Source organism: Panthera leo, chromosome F2 (assembly GCF_018350215.1).
Source record: "Panthera leo isolate Ple1 chromosome F2, P.leo_Ple1_pat1.1, whole genome shotgun sequence".
Lineage (NCBI taxonomy): Eukaryota > Metazoa > Chordata > Mammalia > Carnivora > Felidae > Panthera > Panthera leo.
Genome location: NC_056695.1, coordinates 65,675,822 through 65,691,991, shown reverse-complemented (window position 1 = coordinate 65,691,991; position 16,170 = coordinate 65,675,822). Strand labels below are relative to the sequence as shown.

The following is a 16,170-nucleotide window of genomic DNA, read 5'->3' as shown; positions in this document are numbered from 1 at the left end:
TAAAGTCCAAATGCCTTCACCTGGCCCGCCTAAGCTGGCCTGGCTTTTCTCCTCGCTTAGTGCTCCCCACAGACGCCCTTTCCTCCTGACCCTCTGGGACTCAGGTCTTTCGAAGATTTTTATCTCTTCTGTCTGGACATCTACTTCTTTTTTCTCCACCAACTCCTACTTACCCTTAACTCTTAGCTTAACACTGGTCATAGTCATGTTATTAATAGCTCATCTATACAGAGCACTTATTTATATGCCAGATGCCATGCTGTGGGCTTCACAGGGAATATCTCATTTGATCCTTTCAGCCACCCTAGCAAGTAGGTGCTACTCTTATCATTAGCATCTGTCTGTCAGATGGTTGGGGTTCGGAGAAGATAAATGCCTTGCCAGGATATACAGCTAATATAAAAGGTAGAGCCAAGATTTGAACGTGGAAAAGCAGATGCAGAGCCTGTACCCCTATCCCTGTGCTACAGGGCTTTTTAAAGATTTCCTCCAGGTGGCCTCTGCCTCCCCGATCTTCTAAGGTGCCTCTTCTAAGGTGCACCTGCATTAGGCGCCTCTTCTCAGTGCTTGTGTACGTAGCACAGAACTTTCTCTGGTAAAGTCCTCATCAGCCTGTACTATAATGACCTGTTTGTTTGTTTTTCTTTTCTTCTGGAGTGTTAAGACCCATGAGGCTAGTGTCTTTTTCATTCTTTTCCTCAAGTAGGCAGAGGTCTTCTCACACAGTGGGTTCTTAATAAATGTTGGTCGAATGGATGATTAAAATTAGGTATTGGTATTAGGTCTCGAAAAGTTACAAATGCCCTCTCCATCCTACCTCCCAGCTTGTTCCTCAGCTTATTGTCCATTGCCATTGATCTAAGAATTATTTCTTCTACTGAATCAGCTTTTTTTTTTTTAAGTCCATTTATTTATTTTGAGACAGAGAGAGAGAGAGCATGAGCAAAGAAGAGGCAGAGAGAGAGGGGGAGAGAATCCCAAGCAGGCTCCATGCTCAGTGCAGAGCCCAATGCAGGGCTACAACTGTGAGATCATGACCTGAGCTGATACTAAGAATTGTACACTCCACCCACTGAGCCACCCAGGTGTTCCTGCATTAGCTTTTAATATCCCCTCCTCTGGGCCTTTGCCTGTGAGATTTCCTCCATGAAAAGCTCTCTCCATTCTCCCTGCTGCTAATTCATGTTCTTCTCACTTTAGATGCCATTAGGGCAGAGTCTTCTTTGATTTACTCCTGTGGCTTCTCTTACCCATTCCCTTCCATTGGGGACTTAAATGACTGGCCCTGGGTATGGCATAGACCCATGTTGTCCCCAATATCTGTCTTCCCTTCATCATTAAGGAGATGGGCATATTGCCAATGATTAAATGGCTGCCTTCCTCAGTCTCCTTATAGCTGGGAAGGTGCCTTTTGATTGACTGAAGTTTTGGCCAACAAAATCAATTTCGTGAGCGAATTCAAGAAATGTCCTTACAGAAAGCATACGGATCTTTTTTCTCACTTTTCCTCCATTCTGTTGTCAAAGGTATAAGCTGGAGCTCTAGCAAGCATCTTGGATCATGGGAACAAGAGCTACATTCCAGAGATGGTGGTGTGGTGAGCTGGTAGGAGCCTGAGTTCCAGACAACTTTGCCTGGCTTCCATACCACCCCTAGACTGTCTACTCTTGACTTCTTTTATAGCACTGAGCAATATGCACTCCTATTTGTAGCTTCTCTGTTATGTGCAGCCACACCCAGTCTTGTCTCAGACACTGGTCTATGGCAGTCTCCACATGCTGAGCAGTCATAAAAAGCTGGGTGGCATCTCTAGGTGGCAGTTATCAAGGGGGAGGAAGTAGGTTTCTCGCAATTATTTAAGACTCTGACTTCTGGTTACGAGTCTACCATGCATTGTCTTTGAACAAGCCACATCACCTTTTCGGAGCTCATTTCCCCCCCGGGAATGGTGGGTTGGTTGGTGGATGAGATTGGACCATGACCTTTAAAAGGTCTGTGGTGACAAAGGCCATGTCTCCAAGACAAGAACTGCTAAAGACAGAGACCTGGGCTGATATACATTTTTTCTGAGACCTCATGTGCCTTGTTCCTTGCTCTTGTCACGATGTGCTCTCTGGGTCCTAGCTTCAGGCTGAGCTGTGCGATTTGGGCTGGAGCAAATGTTAGTGCTGTTTGTGTGATAGCTCTGACTCTGCTGTTCAATCCTCAGGGGCCTCTCAGATCTCAGAGTCTGCTCTTGCTCTGCTGGCCTACCTGGGGCTCCCTGTCAAGTCCAATAAAAATGTTTCCTTAAAAAATCCTCTTTTCTTTAATAAGCTCTGAACAAAGGCTAAGCTGGGAGAGCCACCCTGGTCCAGTGTTCGCACACGTCTCCTTCTACACATAATCTTTGTGTAAGTTGCTTGCTCTTAAGATTTTCCTGACCTTTGTTTGCTCATTTAGGCTGACTTCTTAGGAGTAAACTGTGTGTGTGTGTGTGTGTGTGTGTGTGTGTGTGTGTGTGTGTGTGTGTAAACGAGTTTGTGAGTGTTTGGAGGGTGTAGGAAGAAGGGAGAAGAAGGAGGGCAGGTGTGAGTATTCTGAGGTTAAAATCTAGTTGGCCCTGGTCCAGAACCTTTCTGGAGATGGTCCTGAGGCTTACACTTACACTTTATTTCAGGTGTCTCTGCATTAGGAACCACACTATCCATATGTACCTGGGCCATCAAGCCTGCATGCTACTGGCACTTACTCCTCCCATTCTTGATCACTGTCCCCTAAACAGTGAGTACAGGGCCACTTATACAGCATAGACCATTCATACACATGTGATAGAATATGACCTGAATGGTGCAGTGTGTAACTTGTACAACTGTATGTGATGGCTCTGGCATCTGCCTGTCAATCCAGAGACGTCTAGATTTTCTGCCTCTGAAATGCTATCTAGGCAAAAAGGTCTGACTTATTTGATGGGGTTTTTATCATGCTGGAGGCTATATTGGAAAGTTTTCCTCACCTGAATCATTGGGGGACTCCCAGACCAAGGCCAAGAATTCAGTTTGGCTCTTTGTGACAGAAACCATCAATCAATAGTTTGTCTTAAAGGTTTTATCTTCTCATGTTAAAGAAGATGAGAGATAGGTGTGATGGGCCTGGTATGGTGTCCTTATAGGATCATCTGGGAGTGAGAAAGCATCCTTCTATCTTTCTGCTCCAAGGCTCCCACCTCAAGGTCATCTCATGGTTCAAGATGGTCCCATCTCAAGGTCATCTCATGGTTCAAGATGGTTCCATCTCAGGGTCATCTCATGGTTCAAGATGGTCCCATCTCAAGGTCATCTCATGGTTCAAGATGGTTCCATCTCAGGGTCATCTCATGGTTCAAGATGGTCCCATCTCAAGGTCATCTCATGGTTCAAGATGGTCCCATCTCAAGGTCATCTCATGGTTCAAGATGGTCCCATCTCAAGGTCATCTCATGGTTCAAGATGGTTCCATCTCAGGGTCATCTCATGGTTCAAGATGGTTCCATCTCAGGGTCATCCATGGTTCAAGATGGGTATTGGAGTGCTAGTTATTACAGCAGCATCCCAAGTCCTGCCAGGACAGAGGAGGGAAGAAATGGCAAAAGGGGTGAGCTTCCTGGATGAGTCAGCTCCTATTAAGCAATCCTGCTGGAAGACCCCATATTTCTGCTGACTGTCTTTGGCCAAAATTAGTCTCATGGACACATATAGCTGAAAGAGAGGTCAGGAAATCTAGAATTTTAGCTGGGTACATTTCTGCCCTCAATAAAATTGGGACGTTGTTCTAATGAGGAAGGGGAAAATGCTTATTATGGACAAGTGATGGCCTCTGCCCAGGGGCCCTTTGCATATCTCTTTATAAGACTATTTGTGTTAGAATCACCCTTCTTAAAAAGCAGCTAGCAGTCACAGGTGATTGTGCTGGGCATATAGTTAACTGTTCAGATGCTCAGAAAATGCCAACTGGGTTATTGAATTAGAACATTTGTTAAACCATTACACTGATTGAAGGGCAGGGGAAAATTTGAGCTCCTCTTTTTGAAGACTTGGGTAGTTGGGGCCAGAACAAACATTCCCAGCAATGTGGGCCTGGCTTCCAGGAAGTCTAACTGTTCCAAAAACTCAGCATGGGTCAGAACTTGATCTTTCTTTTGTTGCTGCTTCACATGACAGTTCTTCATTAGTACATTGGGTAAGGTGGCTACTGGTGCCATAAGAAAGAGGTTTGTGACTCAAGAAATGACTTCTTGGCCAGAAACATATTTAGCTGAATTAATGAGGCAATGACATTTTTTTTCACCTATATTCCAAGGCATTACTTGCCAGTGATTGCTCAAGGAAACTTGGCCTTATCATGGCATGCCAGCATGTACTGAATGTTGCAAAATTTTAGGGTCACCCAATAAATGGAAAAGTCAGACCATATGTGTTAGGTAGATCATTAGAAGTTAGCTGGGTTGATTTATGTTTTCAAGTGTCAGTCGTTACAGTAAAACAATTATTGAGCATATGTTGTATTATAAATGTTTGGGGGGAGTAGCTACAAAGATAAATGATACTTGGTTTTGCTTTCAGAAACCTTGCCACTTAGTGTAGGAGATAAGATGTGATGGCACAATTAGATGAGGTAGAATGTGAGGAAGGCTCCAACGGAGATGCTGTGGGAGGCAGAGCAGCGCCGTGGCGGGTTTAGATTGGGGCTGGCAGGGAGGCTCCAAGGTCAGCTGCATGAACGAGATAGAGAGGGACCTTGAAGGACAGGGAAGTGTTGGACCCAGGGAGACAGGTCGGGAGAATGGAGGTGCATTCACTACAAAGGGAGCAGCAGCAGGAAACGTCTAGAGAGAAGACAGCCTGGGGCATCTTCAGATGCTTCTGAGGAATCCAGCTGTCTGCACATGTAAATATATACTCTGGGGAAAAGGGTGCCATTTGTACATAAGCTTAGTGGGATGCTAGGATTTTAATTAAATATTAGCCTATTGAAGGCTCTGAAAAGGTCCTTTTTTAAAAGGCAAATTTCTGTCTAACTTTGTTAGGCAAGTAAATGAATTTATCCATATAGAAAAGACCTTTTTTTTTTTTTACCCAGATGTAGAGTGTTGGAAATGTGGTTTAGCAGTGTCTCCAGGAAGAAGAAATGGTTTGCTGGGAATCTAGCTGGTCTCTGTTGACAAACAGCCTACTCAGCTTGACATACTGGCCCAATAGCACGGTATGCTTCCAAAGCCAGTGTTCTTTCTTTCCTACCTATTCTACTGCTCATCCAAAAAGAAAGTAAAAAGCAATTGTCATAAACAATTTTTGCTCCTTTTTTTAAATGTTTACTTCTTTATTTTTGATTGAGAGAGAGAGAGAGAGTGAGAGAGCAGGCGCGAGCGAGCGCACAATTAGGGGAGGGGCTGAGTGAGGGAGACAGAGAATCCGAAGCAGGCTCCAGGCTCTGAGCTGTCAGCACAGAGCCTGATGTGGGGCTCGAACCCATGAACTGTGAGATCATGACCTGAGCTGAAGTCAGACGCTTCACCCACCGAGCCACCCAGGTGCTCTGATTTTTGCTCCTTTATGCCCTAAAAGTATTTTGAAGAATTATGTACCCCCTTACATATTTCTTAAGTTAACTTACAAGTATTTTCTCATAAATTTAAATAATTGCAGAGGACACAACTATTATATGTACACATATGTATGTTGTGTATAATGCTGTGTGTATGTTTGTATACACGTACACATATACATTATAAATATTGAACATATTGTAAATAATATAAAATAATGCATTACTCTTTTAAATTAATCCAATGGCATAGATCCCACAGTCACCTGATACCCACTATCCTCTAATGAAACAAAGAAATGCACATACGAACAGGCTTTTACTTAACAGCAGAAAATTCTCTTTCACATATTTCTACCTTAAAAATCACATTTCTGTTCTTCTTCCGTCACAATAAGAATTTTTTTTGATTGTAACATATTTTCATGTTGGAGGTCTTTTATTGATCAACCTATAAAATTTTTCTGCAACAAAAATATGTTGAAACATTGAAACAAAAATTATTGCCTGTGACTCCAAATGCTCTAAGTTTCAAAACAAATTTCTCTTGGGTTGAGTTATCATTATAATTATTATGGGTTCACAATTGATCAAAGTAACATATGTGTGTGTACTGTACATTTTAATAAATACTGGTCATACGAGTAAAATATTGGAAGTGCTTCTCTCCTTTTTTTAAAGTTTATTTATTTATTTTGAGAGAGAGTGCACGCACGTTGTGAGTGGGGAGGGGCAGAGAGAGGGAGAGACAGAGGGTGAGAGAGAGAGGGAGAGAATCCCAAGCAGGGTCTGCACTGACAGTGCAGAACCCAATGCGGGGCTTGAACTCACGAACCGTGAGATTATGACCTGAGCTGAAACCAAGAGTTGGATGCTTAACCAACTCAGGCACCCAGGCACCCCTGGAAATGCTTCTCTTAATGATAAATACGGGGCAGAAGTTATATTTCCCTATTCAGGGAAGCTCTGAAGATGTCAGAATGTTGAATTGTCCCTTTTTTAGCACCTTGTGTTTGCTGCATCCGTCGTATGGCTGAAAATTGTGTTTTTTTTTTTTTGTTGTTTGTTTGTTTGATTTTGCTGAAGGGGCGAAGAATGGAGAGGGAGAGTAAGAAAGAATAGACATGCTGCTTCAAAGTGCTTTCTCACACAGCTCAATTTTATAGAATACACATTTGGAAATTGGGGATCTGAAACTTGCCTCTCCTAAAATGAGCTCATTTGTGCCCATATATGCCTCGTGAGGTTGTCGTGTGAATGACAGTCTGAAGACCACTGGTAACTGGAAAAGAAAAATGACCCTAATATCAGAATACCTCATTTTGCTCATAACTGGCTATATTCCCGTAAATAAATTACTTAACCACAAGGGACTCAGTCTCCTCCTGCTTCAGACAATGCTGAGGCCCTTCTGGCACCCATAGTCTGATTTCCAGGCATCCTTCTGGGGGTGGAAATGATTGTCTAACTGAAGCTGTATGTGTTTCTGAAGATATCAATCAAACCATCTTTTCCAGGCAATTAGATTCTGTGGCAGTCTCATCTCAGCATATCAAACAGATTTATGAAGTTACTCTTTGACCTTTGCAACAACTAGAAAGGAACATAGATGAAGGGGAACAGAGCTTTTGGGCATTTCTCTTTTCTTGTTGTTTTTTTGGCTTGATTAGATAGCTGGTTTCCACAGCCTGCATGACTAATTCTGTGCTTCAATGACTCTCTTATAACCTTAGCATGTAAAGATGGAAAAATTCCCCTGACATTTTCAGGAAACATTTATTACAGACTATTTTATATGTCTGGTCAGAATGGGCTAACTGATTTTTCACAAGAACAGAATTTGGCAGAAAGCCTGGCCTCCTTTAGTCCTGTCTTGCCAAAAATCACTCTGGAGCCAACCTGTAGGGCCTGTGATGTCTCATGAGGCCAGACTTGAGAACGGGCTTGGGTCGGACTAACTCTTCCACCTAAAATGGGAAACAAGGTCCATGTAGAGATAGAGGACCTCTCCCCACCTGTGTTTTTGGGGAATGTAAGGTAAATCCCCGTGGCTTTATCCTCCTGGAAGGGGAGTGATGGAATATTACATCTGGAAGCTTGGGAAAGGGACAGAGAACAGAGGAGCCAGGCCACAGCCCATCCTCAGAACTAGCAAGAAGAACAACGAAGGAAGATGGTCACCTATCCTTCTCCTTCAAATCTCCTGATCCCGTGGCTTACCTGGCCCAGCCTCTGCATCACCTCTTATCCCTTCTGCTATGGCCACTTTGATCTCCATCTGAAGATTCAGCCCCATTCTGGCTCTCAGGGCAAATGCCGATGAGAAGCAGGAGGTGTTTCAGCCACAGGAAGGGTTTAAACAGGCGGTGTCAGGATCAAATTTCAGTTTCAGATTTACTGCTCTGGCCACAGCTGTGTGGAGGATGTTCCGGTTACACTGTGGTGATAAAGTTGTCATTCTGCTGGAGAGACCCAATGAGTTTCACATGTGTGTTGCCTGTTTTATGCGGTGAACACTGACAGTACCTCTGGCTTGCGGCAGAAGGCTGTTATCACCTTTACTGAAGATGAGCAAACCAGCCTGAGTTGCTGGAAAATGGATGTTTTTAAGAAGGTCTCCACTAAGCCAGCTTGGTAGGCCTTGAGCTCTGGACCCAGACAGTCCAGGGTCTGATTGCCTGCTCTTCTGTTTGCTGTGTGACCTTGGCCAAACTGCCGAACTTCTCTAAGCTTGTTGCTTATTTGTCAGCCGAGGAGGATAATTGTGTCTACTGCACAGGATTATCATGATCATTATGTTCCTGGCCTGTATAAATATTATGCTACCTATTTTCTTTCCTGAACCAGTGCTGAGGAAAGGTGGGAGAACCATGGTTCGAAGGGGGGAATAGGAAGGGTGCGCATGTAGGAGGTATGGGTGCAGGAGGGTATGATGTCTCTGAGTTGGATGGGCAGAGATGCTGCAATTTTGCCTAAGAATAGCACTGGTTCTGTGTCATTTCTAGCTCAGACATCCTAACTGATGGCTCCCAGGCTGGTTGGTAGTTGGTAATTTGTTTGATCCCCAGGATTAGCTGAATCTGAGTAATAGCTGGTGGGTGTATTAGTCAGTGTTCTACAGAGGAACCAAACCAACAAGGTGTATATGTGTGCGTGCATGCATGTGTGTGTGCGTGTGTGTGTGTGTTTTAAGGAATTGGTGGCTTGGCAAGTGTAAAACCTACAGGGTGGGCCAGCAGGCTGGAGACCCAGGTAAGAGTTGGGGTCTGAGTCCAAAGGCTGTCTGCTGGCAGAGTCCCTTCTTGCTAGAGGGGGGGTCTGTCTTTGTTCAACCAATTAGATGAAGTGTACTCACATTATGGAGACCAATCTGTTTTATTGAAAGTCTACCCATTTAAATGCAAATCTTCTCCAAAAAACACCTTCACAAAGACATCTAGAATAATGTCTAACCATATATCTCGACAAGTTGACATAGAAGTTCATGTCTGACACCTGAGCCAAACCATTCATTCACTCATCTTCCTGACTTGGAGGTGTTTGAGTCTGTGATCCTTAGTCCAGCATTGCTCTTCATGATCACGTGTAAGACTTCCTCATCATTGGACGTTGCATGATCATTTGATTTGCTGGGAACAAATGAATTTCTAGGCAAATATGCCTACTGTGCCTTTCCTAGTCTCAAGTGTCTCCTCTGTTAGCATGAACTGGCTAGAGAACAAACATAAGGCACACTGGGGTCTTAGACTTGGATGGATGTGCAGGAGCTCATATGGGCTCACGTGTGAGGCCAGTTGGGGCTGTGACAGCATGAGCCCGAGAGAAAGCCTGACTTAGCAGATGGGTGCAGGGGAAAATTAACCTGCGGGAGCAATGGCCCCAAGATGTCCAGTGAATGTGGTGAGTTCTCGTGTGTTTGTGCAGGTGTATGTTTGGACAGGGAGGTTCCATCTGAAAGTGAGGTCTCCCTGCTGCCGTGGGAAGGTTCAGGAGCCCTTAGGGGTTCCGGGCAGCAGGCTCTGAGCAGGGCGGAGTCAGCGTGAGCTACACTGGTATGGGTTTTTATTCCCAAAGCTCAGGGTCAGGGAAAGGTTGAATGGAGAGGGGACCTGGGCCTAAGGAATGGCCACAATAAACTACGGGGGCTGGAGTTAAGCTTCTGTGGTTTAGGGGTCATGTGATGAGCCCAGGTTCATCCCAGCATCATCTAGTCAACTATAGGCAACAAGATTCACCTCAGACCTTGCCTGGTGTTGCTGTGGGACTGCTGGCCTGATCTAGACAAGAGCATGAGGGTTTGAAGTTGACTGTGACAGGCATAGCTGTCATTGTTGACTGTGGCATCAGGCCACAGGGCCAACAAGTCTGTGTGTGTATGAAGAAAAGTGTGTCAGGGCAGTCGTGCCCTGCACCCCCACTGTCCTTGGATGAGGCCAGAGAATGAACAGAAGGGCATATACTGATGGGGCGAAGGGTGAGTTGTCCATGAGGTGGTGCTCACAGCTTGTCTTCATGTGCGCCCGTGTGCCTTTTTTTTCCCTTTGATTAAAAACGCATACTGTAAACTATATCCTGTTTTAGAATTCATGGAAATACGATTTGTCTTTCCTAATCTGAAAAGCAGATTTCATGTACTTTTAAGATTCCCAGAGAAATGTCTACGTTTGTAATAACTCCCTTCTTTTCTTCTCCTGGGATGCAGTGACAAGGAGAGGTAGGGTGCATGTTATGATCTCTCTGCTCAAACACCCCTGGGTCTCACCCCATCCCCAAGAAGCTCACAGTCCAGCTGGAAGTGAAGATCCACCCACTCTGTGACACAAGGTAGACGGTGAGGGAAAAACAAGAGTGTATCATTGTTTGAGGGAGGAGGAGGTTGATTCTGCTTGGAAGCTCCTTGAGGGACAATGGAGACATCAGTGGGGCCCAAAGAAAGGATAATACTTACGGTGGAACGTACGTTTTCTGAAGTCTGTGAAATAGGAGTAGTGCAAACAACCCGGGTTGTCCAGTGATAACAGTGCTCAAGGCAGATGAGAAGACCTTGTTTTGTGAGTCTGAACTGAAATGGAACAAGGTGAGAGGGAGGGACGGGACTTTATAAAACATAGGAAGTGCCCCCACATGCTGAGAGAGGAGCGATCGGGTAAATACTAAAGCCAGGCTTTGGCAATCAGAAGGAAGTAGTTTCTTTTGAAGTTATCTCAGGCGAGAGTTAGTGAGAGGTGAAGTTAAAAATGCACAGCTTTGGAATCAATAAATAATTAATAGCACATTTGTATCCTACTTTATGGTTTAGAAAGCAGGATGACAATTTAGGAAGTTTTGATATCTCTGTTTAGCAGACGAGGGAGCAGAGGCATGACAAAGTTAAATGACTTTCTTAAGATCACAATAATAGTAAATGGACAAATCCTACTGAAGAATGAGCTCAGGAACAGTTCTTGATCTAGTTTTAGCAACGGGTGAAACTAATCTTTCATCAGGAAACATTTATTGAGGAACTACTATGCAGATATTATGTATTTGATAGTTTCTGATACAGTTTCTTTCATCTGGGAGCCCACAGCGTAGGGAATGGCTCTGAAGTGGGTGATTTGGGGTGACATTTGGTGAGGTTTAGAGATATTTTTGCTGGTCATGGCTGGCATTTGGTGGGTAGAGGCCAGGAATGCTGCTATACAACCTACAGTGCATGGGGCAAAGCGCTATCTGGCCTAAACTGTCAATAGTACTGAGGTTAACAAACCCTGTTCCAGTACCTTATTCATTTATGCATTGATTTTATCACATATTCGACAAGCTTTTGGGGTACCTATGATGGACTGTTCTAAGCATGGAGGGTATGGTGAGAAAGAAGACAGAAAAAGCCCTTGTTCTCATGTCATTTATATTTGGGTGTAGAGTGGAGGGTAGAGAGGAAGGAGAGTTGGACATTAACAAGAAAATGAATTAGTAACAAGGAAACTGTCAGGTGGTATTGAGCGCTCTGTGGAAGGTTCAGATGCGTTGGTACAATTATAGGTAACTTGGAGGTTGCATTAAAATGGCTCATCATAGGAAGCCTTTATAAAGCAGTCATATTAGGGGTGCCTGGGTGGCTCAATTGGTTGAGCATCTGACTCTTGATCTTGGCTCAGGTCATGATCTCATGGTTCATGAGTTCGAGCTGTGCTGACAGTGTAGAGCCTGCTTGGGATTTTCTGTCTCTCTGCCCCTCCCCCACACTTGCTTGTGTGTGTGCGTGCTCTCTCTCTCTCTCTCTCTCTCTCTCTCTCTAAATAAATAAATAAATAAATAAAACTTAAAATAAATAAAGCACTCATATTAATGACTGAATTTGAATGACAGGAAGCCATCTGAGGAAAGCGCATGTCAGGCCAAGAGAATAGCAGGTGCAAAGGCCCTGAGATGGAAATGAAATTGGGATGTTCTTTTGAGGAACAGAAGGAAGGTCAGGGTGTTTGGAGTGTGGAGGGGGAGGGAAGTGACACCAGAGAGGATGGCAGGGGCTGTATCCTGTCAGGGCTTTGTTAGCCAAGAGAAAGAATTTGCATTCCCTTCTGTGTGGCTTCCATGTGGCTGTTCTCATGGGGAAAAATGATAAGGGTTATGAAGAAAAGAAAATAGTCTTGGGGACAAAATGATGGAGGGGGTCAGTATTGAATTCGGTGGCCAGAGAAGGCTACTCTGAGACTTGGGATGCTGACAAGGAGATACCTGTGGGAAGGCTCGAGGCACCTGAGGCTTGGGGTTATGGGCCAAATTGTATTCTCTCCTCCCCTCCCCCGCCATTCATATATTGAAGTCCTATCCTCTGTTTCCTCAGAATGTGACTCTACTTGGAGGTAGGGTCTTCAAACGGGTGATTAAGTTACAGTGAGGCTAGTAGAGTGAGCCCTGATCCAGTGTGACTGGTGTCCTCATAAAAAGAGATGCCCAAAGAGATGCCCAAAGAGATACCAGGGGTGTATGCTCACAGAGGGAAGTCCATGTGCAGACACAGCAAGAAGGAGGCCATCTGCAAGCCAAGGAGAGAGCCCTCAGAAGAAACTAACCCTGATAACACCTTGATCTCAGACTTTGAGCCTCAGAACTGTGAGAAAACCAAGTTTTGTTATGTGAGCCCCTCAGTCTATGGCTTTTATTATGGCGGCCCTCACAGACTAATACACCTGGAATTTGGTTTTCTTATCTTTTGCAAAAAGGATGCTTGTGGATCTTTAAGATTTTTCCAGTTCTAAGAGCCTTTGATTCTAAGAAATACATGAGCTCCTCCTCCGGGCTGCCTGTCCTCTGTGTAAGCCTTAGCTACCTGTCCTTGATTAGAGAATGGCAGAACAGTTGTGGGGAAATGGAGCAGCCCTCGGGAGGAATTTGGAATTAGATATGGATTTCCCATCAATTTCAAAGAGCCCCCGGGCTGGGAGGATTCCAGTCACTCTTCTCCCACAGGAAGGGCATTTGAAACCCCAGATGAGGATCCATGGGATCATAATGACATATGTCTCCCTTAGGGACAAGCAGAATTCAGTGCCAGAGTTTCCAGAAAGGAGATGGAACTTGAGGAATTTTCCCCTTGGAAAGAGTTCACTAGAGAACAGGGCCCTATGGAGAACTGGAGTTCCTTTGGTGCTGACCCCATGCACCATCCAGGCCTTGCAGGGTCCCTGCCTTCTGTGCGAAGGAGCCATGTTGGCTCATCTTGTCCTTTTAAGCTCTTATCTTGTCTCTGAGAAGGGAGGTTTGAGAATATGACTCGTTTTAGGACTCAAGAAGAGAGTGGGCAAAGCATTTGCAAACTTGACGTGCCCTGCTTGCTGAAACAAATCTGGCCCAGTAGGCAGCTCCTTTGTTCTCTAAGCGAGAGCACTTGAAGAATGGCAGCTACTGTTCAAGCAGTTACTTTTGTTTCTGACTTTTTCCTTACAAATTGATATACATCAGAACATATTGAAGGGGCAGACTGTGCCTTGCTGCCCAGCCTTTCATAGTTAACCATCTGTTCAAATATTATGAATTCAACAAATATTTACTAAGCAATTCACATTGCTTACAATTTTTGGAGGGCATGGGAGTGGGGAGGAGACACAGACACTAAGCCAGTATTTGTGTGTGTGTGTGTGTGTGTGTGGTGTCTAAATAAAGTGGCTGACAGGGAGTAGTTGCTCATTAAATGGGTGCCAAAGAATGAATGAATGAGGGAACAAATGAATGGACTGGACAGTTTACACTTCAGATTCTCTGTCTCAGCCTCCATGTAGTAGTGTAAAACCCTCCTGGAATGTAACTTTCTCTGCTCCCCGGAACGTAGGCTTTCTGATAGCAGGGGTTTTTGTTTGTGCTGTATCTCTAACACCCAGAGACCACTGAGGACATACTCCAGTAATCCAGGTAAGAGCTGATCATTCTGGGCAAGCAGAGGACACAGAGAGATAGTTAAGAGACAGAAAAGTTATTGCACACGGTAACTGATCTATTGTGGGGACCAAGAGAAGACAGTTTAGGGAATCTCCTAGGATCCTGCAACTGTGTGGATAGGGTGCCAATAACAATGACAACGAGGAGATAGGGAGGACCACTCACCAGTTACAAATAGACATCCGGAGTTTACAAGGGAAATCGGTGTCACTGATATTAACTTGGAATTGTTAGCATAAGGTATCAGTTGAAGCCTGAGAAAGAGGAGCAGAGGCCTGAAGATAGAACCTTGGGGAAATAGTGATATCTAAATGAGGAGGAAGACTGGACATCGGGAGGTTATCTGAGAGTTGGAGGAAAATGAGGAGAGAGTGGTATCTCCTAAAATCAGATCGTGTCATGTCACTATGCTGCCTGCAGCCTGGGTCCTGCAGAATAAAAGCCTCGAGTCATTAACATGTATACCTGGTATGTCATAGGTGCTCAGGAATATTTTGCTGAATAAGGAAGTGATTTTTTGGATACATTCTTACAAGGCATTAATGGGAGAAGATCGGGCATTTGTTTTTATGTATTCCCCCTGAGTTGCAGGTCACTAATGGAGTTAGACCACGTTGGGTAGCGTGATATAGAAGCATTAGTCCTCCAGATCTGAATGAAGCAAGGGGGAGATGGTGAGAATCCAAGACTGTTAATTTGACCAAGGCATTCCAATAGGTCAGCAGGCTCTGGGATTTGGCAGCAATTTTGTGCATTGGAGACTCAAAGAATTTACCAACCCCCTGAGAGCCATTTTTGCAGACTGTGAGACTTTTAGGTCATCTTGTCTGATGCATTTGGCCACAAATGACCTGAAGAGGCTTACGTCAATATACACCATTTAAGTATTATTTTTGTCATCTTGCCATATAGTTTAAACTAATATTTACTGGCCTCTGCCATGTTCCAGATGCTGTGTCAGGCATGTCAAATACAAATCTCTCATAATGCCAAACACCCATTTTACAGATAAGAAAACTGAGGCTAAGAGAGGTCAAATAAACTCAAGGTGACGCAACTCATATAGCACATTTGGGATTTTACCTCAGGTTCTCTGACTCCATGTTCAATTTTTCGGTTTGTTTTCTGGTCTATAAAATAGAAATAATAATGTCTGCCCTGACCAATTTCTAGGGTTTCAGGGAGGATTATAGGAGATCGTGTAAACAAGAGTTCTTATTAGGATTTATCATTAAATCAGTGATGCTTAGCTGGAGTTTGCTTTTAATGCTTCCCCTGAAGTCTTGAGAAACATGGAGGTTTCTGGCATCCTAGGATGCTGGTGGGGAAGTCTATTTGGTGGGGGGGGTGTGGGGCTGTCCAAGCACCTCTCACATTCTATCCTGGAGGAAGGCGTCTAACCTGTCAAGATGCAGGCCATTTGCTCCCCAGTGTCCTCACTACTAAAACTCCAGTGTAAATGATGGCAACCATGTAGTAAATGCCCACAGGCCTGCTGCTTTCCCCATATTATTTTAAAAAATTAATTATATAAATTAATTAATAAGTACTTGATAAAAATGCATTTACATTTTTTATTTACAACTTTTATTTATTTTATTTTTATTTTTTTTTAATTTTTTTTGGTAACGTTTATTTATTTTTGAGACAGAGAGAGACAGAGCATGAACAGGGGAGGGGCAGAGAGAGAGAGGGAGACACAGAATCTGAAAGAGGCTCCAGGTTCTGAGCTGTCAGCACAGAGCCCAACGCGGGGCTCGAACTCACGGACCGTGAGATCATGACCTGAGCCAAAGTCGGACGCTTAACTGACCAAGCCACCCAGGCACCCCTATTTACAACTTTTAAAATGTGACTCCCATGTTATTTTAAATCTTGCCGTAAGATCGTTTTGTTATTTTCTTTTTACCAGAGAAGACAGTGAGGTTCAGAAACTTGCCCAAGGCAACACGGGTGATAAGGGACAAGTCAGCTCTTGAATCCAAGTGTATCTGATTCTAAAGAGCAAGACCACCCTACCTCTTCATTATTCTTTATTTTAATGGTTTGTGGATGTGGTTCTGGGTGATTCTTCCCCCTGATGCATTATCATGACTTAGAATCTTTCCAAAAAGATCAGTGTCCTTTCCTTAGGTGAAAACTCTGTAGTTTACAATTGTTTTATATACGTTTTAAAGCACATTTATA

The 16,170-nt window shown here is 44.0% G+C and overlaps 1 long non-coding RNA gene across 3 annotated transcripts in view; it reads left to right on the top strand.

Annotated features, from left to right (window-relative positions):
- Positions 1 to 16,170, top strand: part of LOC122211048 — a 120,251-nt gene that overhangs the window by 1,022 nt on the left and 103,059 nt on the right. Inside the window, exon 1 of one of the 3 annotated variants that reach the window (XR_006198439.1) lies at positions 13,900 to 13,956. The exons of the other annotated variants lie outside the window; for them this stretch is intronic. This is a non-coding gene — a long non-coding RNA (uncharacterized LOC122211048). Of the gene's footprint in view, positions 1 to 13,899; positions 13,957 to 16,170 lie in introns of those variants that run through there. 3 annotated transcript variants of the gene reach the window in all.